We start from the raw sequence: 14,898 nt of genomic DNA on the forward strand, positions 1-14,898 counted from the left end.
TAATGTTGATAAAGGCTTTGCTAGTAATGTGAAATCATATATAAACCATTCCAAAATGTCGAAAATACCTCAGCTACTAAAATCAAATCCACTGAAGTTAGTACACATAATCGACGAGCGTTTCCAGACCTGCTATTAACATCAAAGCTACTAAAGGTAATAGCCAAAATCTCTGAGTGACTCCATACGCTTACGCTTCTAACTTGCACCAACCCACGCAGTCACAGACGCGGTTCGGACGCGCATAACGAATGTCCAAACACTGAATAGCTGATGAACAATTTGCATACGCGAGTCGCTATAAATCGGGGTGACTACGATTTATGGCGTGCTGGGGTAAAAACGAAACTATTTAATAGTTACCGACTCCGGACCAGATACGCAAGGATGAATCGAGGTCAATTTGTCAAGTGGAATTGGTTTGGAATTTATTAAAATATATGTCACTTTTTTGTTAAATATTGCAACACAGCAACCTTCGGTACATTTATTCTACATGTCACATCTTAGTCTATATCAGTATAACGTCTTAGACACCTCTAAGACTAGTGTAGGATCGCCACATTTATCGATTTGCACTGCATTTCTCGGGAAATGTCCAGACGAGACATAAATTACTCCTGATCATTAGCAAATGAAATTAATTTAAAAATAAAGTTTTTACTTAGATCTTTATTATGTATTTTATCCTTAATTATTTATTTTTATTTTATTACTTTTAATTTACTATTTTTTTTCAACTACCGTTATACGTATGTCAACTACAGTTATTTCACATCTAACAAGCGATTAAATGTGTATTTAAAAACCTTTAAAATGGAAATATAATTACTTTTGAAACTTATCTACGCTTTATTAAAAATATGGCTACCCTACACTAGGCTGTGCGTTAGCACCACTATTTCATTGATTGAAATGTCCCAGCCGAGGTGCAGAGACACATGGCAGCATGCAGCGTGACTGCATAGAAGCGAAGCGTGCAGAAGCGAAGCTCGTTAGGCCCCGACTAAATCCGTAGTTCTGTTGCGGCTATATTTATCTAGTGTGGCAATACTAAAAAGTATTTAAAAAATCATTGACGACCTGTGAGCCATATAACTATTACCTCATATATAGAGGTGCAGAGTTACACGACAGAAGGCAGCGGGATTACATAGAACCGAAGCATGCAGAAGCGGAGCTCGTTAGGCCTCGGTAACTTAGACTGACTGGATTCTATTGAATTGAATATATTTACCAAGATAATAGTTGCTACTTCCCAGGACTAAGATGAACCGGAAAAAATGACTCGACCTTCAAACTGATATAAAAGCAGATCTTATCTAATTCTAAACGGCGTGCATTCCGCCTGATGATAAGTGGCCATAACAGTATTTTGTCATCATCCCAATCAGATCTAAGTCATACCTGAGATCAGTCACAGATGCGTTTCTATCCAATAGCACTATATTTGAACGCTTCAAATAAACAAGAATCCCTTACCACACCTTTCAAACTAGAACTTAATGGTGTCACTAAAGACTCAATCACCACAGAATTTCACAGGATTACTCCCTACCATTTAAAGTCCACTCGCCAACAAAAATAAACGAAACATAAATGTCACTATTATTTCACTGAGCAATAAAAACAATCCGCATTGGATGAAGATGCCATTTAATACGAAATTATAACGAAATCGCTCTCTTATCCTGTCGTAATCTTGGGGACATGTTATGGGATTTCTGGAGAGTTTTCCTTAAGTATTAGGGATTTATTTTACTTACAAAATTCTTTGAAAATAAAAGCTTATTGGATTGTTCGTTTATATTGAAAATTTTGTTAGCAACAGTGTCTTTTGATATATTTTAATCACAAATGAAATTAAATATCCTTATCACGTTTTAATGTTCCAATTCTTTATTGCCCTTCTATAGGGAAAAACTCCGACAACTGGGCCAAGTCTGAATCATACTTTATCATTTACCAATACATGTTGATTGAGGCAAGTACGCATTAGAAAATAATTATATGTTTGTGTGATTTAAGTAGCAAACAAGGTGATGTGGACTGTATTATAAGTGGTCACTGTCCCTCGTGGATATCCCAGTGCAACTTCAGATATAATAAGTTCTATTTGAATCCGATCACGGTTAAGTTATCACTCTTCACGAACAAGATGTTCCTCTTATACATAGGTAAGGCATCCAACAAAACAGAAGAACTGCTTTACTCCAGAAATATGTGAGTCGGCGATACCTCCCCAGTCAAACCATATTGACCTCTACCACCTTTCACTATATAAGAACATATTTAAGGCACAAAAGATACATCTTTGACCTTTAATGAATCCTGTAATCGTTCTCAGAACCCTCCGTCCTACTTACCATGTGTTCTTTTTATTTATTTTTATTTTTTTATAATGTAGGGGTATGCAGTATGCGGTAGATGAGCATGCAGTCCACCTGATGGTAAGTGGCAACCGCCGCCCATGGACATTTGTAATCAACCCCAGATAGGATTAGATATTCCTACCTGAGGTCGGCCACTGATGCGCCGCTACCCCTGAGTACTAAGACGGAACGCCTCGGAAAAGTCTGTTTCCCTTACCACACCCTTCAAACCAGAACACAGCAGCACCTAACACTGCTGTTATTAGGCAGAAATAGGTGTGGCGGTGATGCCACCGGAGTCGATCTACAAACGGTTCTACCACCTTCAAATTAATATTCTAATGTAAACTAAAACACAATTCTTACCTAATATCAAAAGAAACCCAACCTCAATACACGTAAACATAAACAAAATATCGCTCAACGTAAAAAGTATCATTTCAGAGGACCCCCATTAGCGTAACGTAAAGTGGTTATCAACATGAGCTTGGCACATTTGATGAAATTTCCGCTCACTCAGAACGAGTCGTTCGTTGACCGGATATTGTGCCGACCGGCTGACCGAATGAAATGGGTCACGAGACGTATTCATTCGAAGATGCCCCCTCCATTATGTATGATGTATAAGATGGGCTGACAAGAAATGTTTACGATTATATTATAAAAATTTGTTTTTTTTTTTTTTTAATTTTGTTAGGTTAATACAAACGGCACGTAGAGAAATTTAAAGATTCATAACACAATTTAACTGGTTACGTCCCACCGCTGGGCACGAATTTCTATAAAAGGAGAAACCTGAAGCTTACTCCTTCACGGCGCTCCATTGCGGTCTAGTGAAAGAATTTCTGTTACAAATAAAAAAATACATAGCATTGTACCAACATTTCTTTTCCATACGAGCAAGCAATTAATGCGTAGAGACTATTGCTACCTAAAATTATATTTACTCCAAATAGGGCGATGTTTTATTCAAACTTGATCACTGATACGCTTCGATTCTGGAAGATTAAGTAGGAATGTGGAATATAAATAAGTCCGGTTACCTATTTTATATGATAAAATATAAATAATGGTAAGATATTCTACGGCGGTGGTACCATCCACCTTAATTTATCAATTTAGAGGAGAGCGGGAACATATGGAGAATTGCGAAAGAAATAAACAAAAATAAAACCTATTTAAAAACTTGATTAGGCTTAGAAAGACCCTCCAGTCACTCAGATGAACTCGTCGACCGGATATTACATCGACCGGGTGACCGAATGAAATGGGTCACGGGAAAACATATTCATTCCAAGATGTCTCTCGATTATGTATCACTGCACAAACCTTGAACGGTAGGTATAACCTTCACTATTTTCGATTCTGCTATATTTTATGACTTTATTGAATCAAAAAGTAATGTTTACAATGAAGCTGAAATATCATTGTGACAATAAAAGGGATTATAAAATCATCTTCTTAGTTTTTTCTGAGTTTCAATTAAATATATAATGTTTTAAATTAATTGAAGTCCTCAATTCGACCTCTTCAAATGTGTACGTATAAGTTCCTCACACCAATCGCAGTGGCTAATAAATCAATAACATAATTTTAACTGCATGGCACAATTGCGACACTTATTTCTGACAACAAGAATATGGCAAAGCAGAGACGAGGCATTCTAACTTAATTCTCAACGGTAGCAGGGCATCTGTGGTCGACTTCCATTAAAGTCCAATTCGTTAAAGTTATTAACGGGATATATTTTTTCGCTACTTTATTGTCATAAAAAACAACACATAACCTTCACTGACAACCAAAATAATTCGATGAATAAACCAAAAAACCAACAATATCTCCACAACTTTACCACTTCGAAACAAGTATGAGCCATATCCGTGATAACTTTTCCTCTCGAGTGTACGCAATTTAAAAGAAAAAGCAATGGTGCCCTGTCCTTAAATAAAAAGTACAGGGCAAAGACTTTTGTCTGTCGGTACAGGAGTGGAGTGTCGGTGGTAGACATAAAAAATGTGAACCAATTTCACTCGGCGCCCGCAGACTGTCATGAATATTAACCATTTTGCGCCACCGTCATAGATTATGGAATCAAACGACAGAGGCGCTGGTTGAAACAAGTTTCTGCTTAAATTTATAAAATAACACCTTGTTCATAGAGAAAAGATGTTTAAATTAAAATGTATGTGTAGCCATTTTCTCTATTCACTAGCTTTTATTTTATAAACGGACGATAAACTACAATTTTTATTTGTATAAAGTGGTAAAAGTTAATGTAACTTTGAGGAGAATGGTAACTCTAACGTACTTTAAGACTCGCTCCAAATTAGTCCTTAGATTTAGCAACCAACATAACATGGGCAAATTAAGTAATAATATATTTGATTTATCTGGCGCTTTTTTGTTTTAGAACAATTATTTAATTCTTGTAGTCTGGTATCAAGTGTGGTAATGCTGACTTAATTATATTTTATGCGTCACACATAACAATTACCTACAATTATTGATTAATAAATACTTTTAATCAATGTAGCGTCGGTTACAGATAACATTACTATTTAATATCAGGCGAGACACACGCAAATAGGCAAGAAAAGATTACGCAAGAAACGACCACTCTGTAAAACCGAGAAATAGTCTATGAAAAAAACACCGTAACATAGTATGTCGGCGTCGATTGCAGCGCTTACGATCCTTCAGGGCCGTATTTCAGCTGAAAGTGCCGCGTTACAGATTACGTCCAATTTTCTTCGCCAGTACATTGAATATAGTACGGCGTGCCATTGACAGAGACGGAACTGTGCACCACGAGCCCGCGTAAACAGTTTTATATCACAATATCACGAGAAACATTTGTCTTTGTACAAATATTGTTATGGTTTACACTTCGCGATAACTGGCATTCGGAATTTGAAATCTTTTTTGTTTATCTTATTTTGCAGATGATGTTTAAATTGGCTGAATTTTTATATTATAGGTTCAGGTAGTGAACGTACTTGCAATGAACCTGATATGTGACACCTATTGACCTTAGACATATGTTATCAATCCATATATGATCAGGGTCCTACCTGAAGTCGGAAATCGATGCGTTGTTAAATAACATTTGGACTATCTTGGAACTTTTCGTGATAACTATGGTAAGGGAGACCTTGACACACCTTGCAAACCACCCGACAACCCCCATTTATTTTTTTATTTTAAGTATTTTTTATTATAGCGGCCACATTCATACATATTCTGTGAAAATTTCAAGTCTATCTATTACGGTTCTAGAGACAGAGTCCTATGTCAGACGGACAAACATCGGAAGCATAGTATATTCTGCGTAAAACTGCTAGTCCGCTCTGAATATAGAAATGAATCGCGTCGCCATAGCAAATTGTATGACTACACCTGCTCGCAACTTCAGAGCGGACTAGCAGTTTGGCGCGGACTATAATAGGGTTCCGTTTATACCCTTCGGTTACGGAACCCTAAAATCAAACTGCAGTGACATACGAGTAGATTATTCAATAAACATGCAGATCTAAGTGCGTGGCTCCGTTTTATTGTTTACGTATTACAATACGCAAATTGAAAGCACGACAACGCGGGTACGCATAAAACGTGAATACGTTTACATAGAAATCTGTATCGCGTTTCAAATTGTACGCCCATTGTTTAAAACCATGCGTTTATTTCTTTTTTTTTTTTTGTGAAAAAAGAAGCAAATGAATTTGCAGTCAACTAACAGTAAGAGCCGGTCCACACGGCGCGTTGCGTTGCGTTGCGTCGTCGCAACGCAAAGGTTTTGACGCATAGCCGGCCACACGGGCGCTGCGCCAACGCAGCGTTACTACGACGGAGTCGTAACGCTCCGTCATCGCAACGGCGACGCACCGTTGCGATGAGCATTTTAAGTAATCGTCGCAGTCATTCTATAGAAAGCATGGATCGGAAAAGACGTCTGGCATTGCTGCTATTACAACGTCACCGTCACAATACGTAAAAATAAGCGAGATCAGCTTGCGTGTGCGTTCCTTATCAACGCATAAACAACTGAGCGCTGCCGCTCCGGCGACGCAATGAGTACTCCCCCTCCCGCTTCGTCTGGTGCGCTGCAGTTCAGTCGCGTATGCGCTGCGTCGACGCAGCGCACCGTGTGTACACTATGTTTATTAGTATGTAAAACGACGCAGCCACAGCGCTACGTCGACGCAACGCTAACGCAACGCGCCGTGTGGACCGGCTCTAAGTGGCCGCTATCCACAAAAATCTGCATTTTTTTTTACCCGACAGCCGAGGGTAGTGTTTGACAGCATATAATATGTATGTCTCATTCTTTAGCATGCCATGTAGCCCTTATTATTATGTAGCTGTAGGACTTATTATTCTTATTTTTTAGCGACAGGATTATTATTTATTGGCTATATGTTTAAGCAGTCGGGTTTTTGTTTTTTATTATAATTGCTAATTGATATTATAAAGAAAATGAACACAAGCTTTAACGTAGAAAGATAGACTCCCAAAAACATATATAGGAGTAAGTGGTAGTTCTTCATAAAGTTCTTATATATGAAATATATAAATTGCACTCAGTGCACTGTCCTTAATCTTTATTATTCTGAGAAGAAGTCTGCGTCCTAGACAAGACAGTAATTGTTTGATGAATAAAGTGACAAATAAACGGATTTAAGAAACAAACTATACTACGAAGTTTGACTCTGTTCAGTATATTGTAACTATTTCTGAATAAAAATCTTATATATAAAATTCTCGTGTCACAATGTTAGTTACCGTACTCCTCCGAAACGGCTTTACCGATTTTCACCAAATTTCATACTGTCTATTTTCATACCCCTAAGTGATAAGGGTTGTTCACCCTTAACATTTTTTTATTTATAAAGTAACACAACGTTTGCCGGGTCAGCTAGTAAATATATAAGCACAACAGATTTTAATCAAGGTTTCCCTATTTATAAATTTATCTCGTGCTTAAGACCAGAGATAAATTCACAAACGTATAAAACTATCAATTTGCCCCACCGATCTCTGAATCACTAATCGACGACGACCTAATCACCTAAAAGCCCTTCCCGATCGTAAACAAACCCGAACACCCAATAAATTTACACATGGAGTTACATTTAATTTTTAATTCACTCCCGCAAGACGTCCGTCCTGCTCGACGGTCGAAGCGTGTCTGATGTTTTCGGGTCGTCGAAGTGACCGCGACGCTTAGTTATGCTACCTACCCTCATTTATCGACGTGAGGGTTTTAAATTGAAGGTGCTGTATATATTAATGTGTAGCGATGTAAGTAACGACGTATCTATGGTTCTACGAAAGTGTTTTACAGTTACATAGGAAATAAATCTACGAATAAGGTATTTACTGATCATAAGAATGAAATCACTGATTAGACTTTTATATTATTTACCACGCGTGCTCATAACTATTTCTTTTACATTTTTATAATACACGCATAGTCATTTGTGATACATAACTTTCCAATTGTAGGTGCATTAGGTGCTGGAATTAAATAATTAATTTTGGGGATCAGATAATGGGTGAATAATTTGTCATTTATATTTTTAATTTAGTAAAAAGGAAGAATTTGGAGTACGTATACAATTTTCTGCCAAATCTCGAGTACTTTTGGAATTGATCATACAACTACCACACTTAATACAATTTGAAGCGCTACAACCCTGACTTATAGACACTTATGGAAATTGCAAAAAGAAGCATCGGGCCTGATTTTATTATCAAAACTAATCCAAACGGACGTGTGGGCCACATATTAAAATTCCCACCATATGCGGCCTGCCGAAACATTATTCAACGCCACGTCCCGAAGAGAAGGCGCGTAAGTAAAACTGGATGATTTCTCAAAGGGATGTTTGTCAGGGCGTCGGCAACGCACGAGTTCACTTTTTGACCGGGATACCTTCGCGACGTGACGCGAATGACGAGGGCTGGTCCAAATCATAAGCACAAACCATTGTTCTCAGCATTTGTGGAAATTAGAAGATATTTCTGTGCTAGACATTCTGGAATCATCTAAGCTATTGAAAGCTTCCCTACTAGTGAGAAAGTATTATTTCTTGTTGTCTAATATGGGATTCGTTTGGCTTTGATCCTGTGTGAATCCTATACGGTCACGGATGTGTTTGTTTTGAGATCCCTGAACTTCTAAATATATACACAGTGAGACATCTAACTAATCTGATCATTCCCCTGCAACGTTTGGTATCTAGAAGAGTAGTAGAAACATATAGCCTGGAACAGCTCTTCTGCGAGATTTAAATTTTGTGCTAGTTTCAAATTACAAGGAAACCTTTTAATTGCAAATCTGCACAGAGGATACTTAATTCTTCTAGAATAAGTTCTTTAGCAAGACTAAAATATGCGAATTCACTTACACCACACACCATGAAAGGGAAGCCGGTATGTTTTTTCGGCCCGATGATTTTCAGGCAGATCTCTTGTTGATCTGAGAACGCCGAATTTTGGCCCGTACGTGCTCAAATTGCGTAATATTCGGGTTATGCCAGTTTGATATGTGCCTATATTGTTAACACGGTTCTTAGGCCAGCAGGTATTTGTTCTGTGATATTTACATAGGATGTGAAATATTACGATGTAAGCGAAATCTTTGATTTTGTGCAATTTGGGTTTATTTCGGATTACCTTAGTAGACTCAATTTTAGCGGAAATCTGATCAGGTTTTAGTGATTTTTTAAATAATTTTATACTACTTTTAAATAGTCGCAAACGAGCTTGCAGTCCACCTGATGCAAAGAATCCCGCCCCTGGATATCTATAATCAACTTCAATAGGACTACAGTCCTACCTGAAGTCGATCACAATTGTTGGTCCTGAAGACAATTTTTCCTACTAGTTTTGAAACAATTACTTACTTATTACCTAGAAAAAGTATCGATTTTTTGGTAGGAAAAACTGATTAAGACTGATATTATTTTTCACTAACGGGTGTTAGTAGGAATGCTTAGTACATTGTTCAATGTATTAAATAAACGTTGGTCAATTATCGTATCACAAGAAGCTTAGGTACCTAACGGATATAGATCTTCTCAGTAGAGGTCGCGTTCCGATCCGGTAGTAGTTTAAGAAAATATTGTAACTGACAATTTGTAAGTGCCGCCGTTGGCCTATACAAAAATTAATATATTTCATTTCATTTCATTTCTATAATATGTAGTCCTTACAAAGTTATGCAACGTCAAATATTGAATAGGATTGCTAATGGCTAAGCATACGCGTTTCCACACATTTAGATGCCTTTCTGACTGGGACCCGAACCCGAATCTCTCTGCATGATAGATCCATGTCGTGACTATTAGCAAACACAAATAAAATGGTTTCATAAATCTTAAAATTGTATGATACTTAGCAATAAACAAGATTTAATCAAAATAAACAAAAACCTAGATTAAAACGTAAATTCTTTTGCGAAAAAATATAATCCCAACGAAGAACAAAATAATATTGTAAATAAGAAAAGTTTACGCGTTATCCAGTTATAATCAAAATTAATTGTTTCGAAATTGTACCTTGCTTTCGCTAAGGGAAAATTTTTGGGTGCCCTAATTCTAAGTAGGTTTAATGGAGATTAATTTTAGTTTGCAAAATAAAATGAAAATTGGATTATTTTTTTGAATAGATGTCTAAGTAAATAAGTATTAGGTAACTAATCTTATAGACAAAAGGAATGATTTAAAATGTTCCCAGCATTACCTTTCGCAATGAACGTGAAAACATTCCGTCAATGTGACGATAACCTATTTCTCAGGCTGTAAAAATTTAGTTCAAACACTTTTCATTGCCACAGTCTAAAACAATTCTTTTCAAATACTCTGTCCTACTGCATCTTCATGAAAACAATCTATACGTGTTATATTACACTGTGGATAAAGAGAAAGGTATTCTTGCGTTTTATCGAGAGCCCTATTATTTTCCGTAAGGTTCAATTTTATGGTACATTGGTGATTTACGATATTGTTGGTTAGTTTCCGAGGTAGATCTTTTCAGCATTGTATCTAATGTTTATGGCACGAGGTCCAAAAATCTCTAAAGTTTTTAAGAAGATGTAACATTTTTATAGCTTACAACCATGTTAAGTGTAGCCTTGTTTTGTTTGGGTGGAATAAGGATGGTGAGGTATTCCGACATCTAAGGCATACCTACCAACACGAATTTGGCATAATCGCAGATAGGACTCTATTTACTGAATGTGGTATAGTTCTTCGTGTGTACATGTTTTAAGTGAGTAGAAAGGGAACCGAATTTGTAAGAGGCATTCCAACTTAGTCCTGGGGAGTAATAACGCTTCTATGACTTCGTGTCTTCTTAGATGCCTTTTGGCGGTAGCATCTGCTCACCCTTCATTAGGTAGACTTCGTTAGTAAAAAAAAGTAAGTTGACTAAAGTTCATGAGCAGGAGTAATATTTACCATCAGGTTAACTGCTCGGTTACTTATTAAACTTCTTTAAGATAATCTTATTGAGTTACAATTACTATGCAGCGATGAAGATAAAGAATTAAATAATGCAAACAGCCATCGTTTGCTCCACATGATAACACTTCCATAACCTATCTTGCCTTATCTTGTTTTGTTGTTTGATGCTCCCAAGACGCAGCGTGATACTCGTTGTTTGTACGACCGCGATTATGATTTTATGCGACCTCCGAACAGTTCTGTGTTCCTGGTACTTTCTCAAACAAACTTTGTGCTGCTTATATGACGATGACCGGAGTGACGGAGCGGTAACCATACCGGTCTGATATGCAAATGGTCCTGGGTTGATCCCCAGCCGCCTCTTCTCCATAACGAAATACCTTGTGAAGTGGCGGAAGTTGTACTGACATTCAAAAAGTGCTCTGTAAAGAACCTATTTTGAATAAAAAAAATGATTTGATTTGATTTGTGCCAGAAACATATTTAAATGATAAATTATGATTTCTGTTTCTGGGTCTAGAGGATTGTGTGTCTATGACACCCACTACATAAGGAAACCTAGTGTGAGGCTGTGATCGTAGAAAGCGTTTCTGTACCTACATATGTAGATATAAGAAGGAGAAACAGTGTTAGCCTAGCCCTAATGGTATGAATTTCTGTTTCAGCTACTTCCGTCTTTTTCATTGTATGTGTCTATAAGATATTGTTACATACTTTTGTTATAGGAAGACTGTGAAGTGAAGTTCCTGAAAGTTCCCCAAAAAAGGACTTCAATCAGTATTTAGTGCGGTAGATTCTCGCCAAAGACATTCAGGAGACCAGTCTTAATCAGTAGAACAATGAAGATGATGATTATGACCACAATCAGAAGAAGCTTTTTGCAGCAGAGAAATATGTCTAGAATCAGATAGTTTTGGGAATTACATTAATCAAAAACAATATAACAACTTTTGTAGTTACTCGTCTGATAAAGTAAATACGCAGTGGTAGACACCACTTAACCTTGGCCATTTCATTTACATAAAAAGTCAGTATTATCGTTCGTTGTAACATGAATTGTGCCCAAAGGGGCAGTCCTTCGCTCCGCAGAATCACCGCGTTTATGATTTTATGGGGCATCCTATTCACACGTCTACACAACATCAACATTTAGAAGTCTACTTCTGGATATATCATCCGAATTGTTAAGGGGATAAGCGGATCCAAAACGGAGGTTGGATGGGTTTGTAAGTGCCTATGCTAAGGGAATACTTAGTATTAAATACTTTGTTTAGTTAATTTTTCGCCAAAACAAAGGTCCTCCTGCTTAGTAAATTTACAACTTAGCCTCTGCTTAGAAGGTGGGGTGGGGGTCAAGTGCCCCTTAACGTAACATATACATACCCATGATCTAAATGATTCCATTGGATACAAGTCTCCTTTCAGAAAGAGGTTTCGTGGACCCATGGAACCCATGGGATCTTTGTCATTTGGCTCTTATCTTACGGCGGCGATACATTACGGATGGATAGACTTAAACTTTTAACAGATAGGTAAAAATAGATTGTCAAGTAGACGGAAAAACATACCGACAGACGAACAGTGCAAGATTAAATTTCGTTTTATTTTTTTACGAAATCCCAATGAGTCTATTTATGATGTTTGTCAAGTACCTATTTAAGAGCCTAAAGTTACCTATGCTCATGTAGGTTATAGGGATGAACGTAAGGGTTGAAGTGTTTTATGTCTATTTCCCAGCTTAAGCCCCCTAAAGGTCTCTGTTTACAAATGGGGCGAAATATTGTTTATGATGCGAATAATCGCGTTTGTCGTGTATATTTTACTTCTTTGTAAATATTTTCGGGTTTGCGACGATACACATATACATACGGGTTGTAAACTGCTGGATGTAATATACTTTATGAATTTGTAGTAGTAAATGAGTAGATATGAAGTCTACAAAGGACCTTTTAGAGATATTTGTAATCAAGTATATAATAGCTACTATAAGAGGGCTCCTGACGTATTGTTTACTAAAGAATAAGGATGCAAGCACAGACCTGTTATTTTGTACCCAATAGATCTCCCACGTACTTAGTATGGTTAAACCTCGGGTTAAACAGTGCACATTACACTCACATTGACGAAGTGCCATTTAGTCCGAAGGTAACATTTATTGACATCGGATGTCAATTGACATCAATAAATATACAAGACAATGAAATTACCACTATACCTTAATATCCATATTTATTGGTATCACATACTTACAATTTCGATATATCGTTAATATTTTAACAATAAATTCACACTACATCATCGATATTTTGTTAATTCATAAAATATAAGTAAGGCACTTTTTGTCGTCCACGTTATTGTAAAAATCCCAAACTTTCGATATTTTTTATGTATCAATTGACGAAGGCTTAAAACTATAAAAGTTATATTAACGGTTCAAATTTACAAAATGATTAGGTTGATAGTAAACACACGTTATAATAATATGTACCTATTTTTATAGAAATAATAAAATATGAATTATTTTGGCATAGATTTATCGAGGATTTTGCGGTCAAGTCGTTGTAACATGCTTGACCGCTCCGGATATGAGAACCTTTGACCGGTCGAACCCGGATCTACTCTATGTACATATTATATCCTTATTCGATTTGCCTACGAAATATAGGATATTCTACTATTATTACTATAACTTAAAAAAGGAAAGATTCCTATGGTGATAAAAAAAACGTACAGCCGAAAACAATTTTTATATCTCCTAATTTTTCGAAAACAGTAAAAAGTAGGTAAATAAGTTATTTGTTAGTGGGAGTAATTTTGAGTGTAAGTTTGGTCAAAATCAGCTTATCTTTTTGCAAAAGTGGACCCTACCCACTGACTGACAAATACCTATGTACCTACTTATAAAGTTGACATAGAATAATGTTCATAATGATTCACAAATTGAAAGTTATTTCTTCAGTTAAATAAAAGTTATTCTGTAATTAATTCGGGCACTTAGTTAAACTTCATTTTAGTATTGTTAAATCAAAACAGATTAAAATAAACATTCAAAGATTTTACATATAAAACTTTAACGTAGTTAGATACCAGTGATGGGCAAAATTAAATTTAACTACTGATTACTAACTACGATTACATGTAGTAATGAGTAATTATAACTACAGATTAAAAAATTAACTACATAAAGTTAACTACTTTTAATCGTAGTTACAAACCACCACCAGATTACAAATTGTAGTTAACTACACCCCACACTGTTACCTACACTAACTTTTTTTTTATAATATAGGAGTAGAAGACGAGCATGCAGTCCACCTGATGGTAAGTGGCTACTGCCGCCCATGGACATCTGTAATCAACCTCAGATAGGATTAGATATTCCTACCTGAGGTCGGCCACAGATGCACCGCTACCCCTGAGGACTAAGCTGGAACGCCTCGGAAAAGTCTGTCTCCCTTACCACACCCTTCAAACCGGAACACAGCAGCGCCTAACACTCCTGTTATTAGGTAGAAATAGGTGTGGCGGTGGTGCCGTCGGAGTCGAACCACACAGGGTTCTACCACCTTCATACACCTTCATACTAACTCACTTATTATTATAAATTCGTTACATACAAACTATAAAATTACTAACTTACTTAAAATAATGATTAAAATTCGCTAAATAAATAATATTTGAAAATCATATTACAATACATTGCCTTAATTATAATACATAGAACATTATTATATGAAATACAAAATCGTGGCGGCATCTCTTATCACACTGATAAACTACTTTAACTACATGCATTGTAATTTAAGATATATCCCGAACAACGCCATCTTACATCCACAAGATAAACTACAAACTGCTAAGAATACGTCAGTTTGTAAAAGTTCAGCTTCCTCCTGGAAGATGTCGCTAGTAACTAAACAACTTACCCTACGGAGCGCTATCTGTGAACACGTGCAACGTGTATGTGTAACAGCGCCATCTATACATACTTCTTGTAACTTTTAATACGCACAAGGACGTTGCGTCGCACAATTCCCCATAGATGGATCTGCAAGAACTAT

This window comes from Epargyreus clarus, unplaced genomic scaffold, assembly GCF_041222505.1.
Source record: "Epargyreus clarus isolate Ecla_fem2 unplaced genomic scaffold, WU_Ecla_fem_2.2 ptg000015l, whole genome shotgun sequence".
In the NCBI taxonomy this organism is placed as follows: Eukaryota; Metazoa; Arthropoda; class Insecta; order Lepidoptera; family Hesperiidae; genus Epargyreus; species Epargyreus clarus.